Here is a 1987-nt window from a genome sequence, read left to right as displayed (position 1 = left end):
AAAAAAAAAAAAACAAAAAGATAAAAGAATTTGAAAAAGTTAACATAAACATGTATCTTATTACCATTAACAAACTCTAACTTCTTATTCATTGTCTTCATTCTTTCATCAAGAAGGCAAATACTATTGGATTTATCATTTATTTTGAAAAGTTAGCTATTAGAAATTGTTTATATTTTTATCTTATGGTTTACTATTTTGTAAATATTAAATACAACGTGGTCATATTTTTTTGAAATTTTTGAAACTCATATTCACTTATTTGTTTGGTTTTTGAAATCTTTTTAAATCATCTACAAAATGTTGTGAGAGATTCCATATTTAATGAATCATTAAATTATTTATTTGAAAGACATTGTAGTTGATAATTAATTATCATCATCAATGTTTCGAGAAAAATATTTAGTAATACAATATTGATGACCACACTTTATATGATGAAGAATTTGATCCAATCACCCACATATATGCTTCCCGTCATTTCCGATAGCTCAACTGTCAAAATCGACTTGTAGAAACCATTGGATTAGAACTTCAACTGTCGAACTCGACATTTTCGAAACTGTCAAGATAGAACTAGGACTTGAATGGATTTTTTTCTCTTCTTGATCTTTAACATTTGGTTTTATTTATAAAAAAAAAATAAAAAAAATATTCGGTAACTACCTTAATTGTATTTAAATTAATCATTAAATATAAACATGGGTTTTCCTTTTTATTTATTTATTTATTTTTGGTTGTTTCTTTTGGAAGTATGATGGTCTTCCAATTAACACAAAATGGTTCTTATTAGACTTGCACTTTAGTAGACATAAAAGGACTATTTATTTAAAACCAAACACAGTTCTTTTTATTATTTTGTTTATTTTTAATGCCCATAGAGGTTACATGCAAGATATAGCTAGAAAGAATGAAATGGCCTCAAGAAAATGGACTCAATCAACGTTCCAATTAGATGAGCTCACATCCTATTGGGGAGGCGAGATAAAACTTTCACAAAACAATTTGTGTGATGTCTGCAAAGCAGACGAAACTTCAGAGACTTAGAATAAAGAAAAAAAATTCAGAAAAATTACGATGAAAGAAAATTGTATAACACAAACAACAATAATAAGAATAATAACAACAAAAATAAGTGAAGTGCGATGTGCACATGCTACCAAGGTTGCAACTTCATTCGAATAGGGCCATGAATGGACAATGTAACGAGGCCATCAAACTCCATGTGAAGCGACATATTTCAAGAGACTGTTATAAGTACCCTAGCAATTGTCTCACCCACAAGAACAATGAAAATGCACAAAAGAAATACCACATGGACTAAGTTCTTGTGCTTCCTTGTAAGTGGTCAAATGGATAGAAATGGGCTTCCTATTATGGCTCCTTTTCCTGACATAGTTGGAAGTTCCTATAGCTTCCAAAATTCATGAACAAGCGTCTTCCTAGTTATATTGCGAATCTTTTAAATAAACTTCTTAAAGGATTAGAAGGCTATTATCCCATGAACTCGACCTAAAATATTAAACACAACGTACAAGATTATTCTCCATATGTGCTAAATTCGTAAGAGTCCTTAATTTAGGTTGCGCTAGATGATTGATTAAATGAAAGATAAAATTAAATAAATCATTTAATTCTAGTTATCATTTAATGTCACGTTAATGTCACATAGATTGAGATTACAACCAATAAGACTAAATGATATTATTCAATACATAAATATAAGGAGGTATGCTTCACAAATTATTCTGGGGCCTAAGCATCTTAGGAGGAACTAGGGATTCTCACGTCCCTTTTGTGCAGGTTACAGAGCAATTAAAGATCTGTTTACTCTTGAAATTTGAAGACATTTTTCTTGTTTTATTACTTGAAAGAAAACATTATAATTTCTTTTAGAATAAGTATTTTTTTTATATTGAAAATTGTCTAAGTGCTTGTTTGGTAGGGATTTTGATAATTGATTTTTTGATCGTTAGAGAGAAAGTGG

The sequence above is a fragment of the Olea europaea genome, chromosome 10, assembly GCF_002742605.1.
Source record: "Olea europaea var. sylvestris chromosome 10, O_europaea_v1, whole genome shotgun sequence".
In the NCBI taxonomy this organism is placed as follows: domain Eukaryota; kingdom Viridiplantae; phylum Streptophyta; class Magnoliopsida; order Lamiales; family Oleaceae; genus Olea; species Olea europaea.
The sequence above is the reverse complement of the archived record's forward strand: the minus strand, read 5'-3'. Positions refer to the sequence as shown.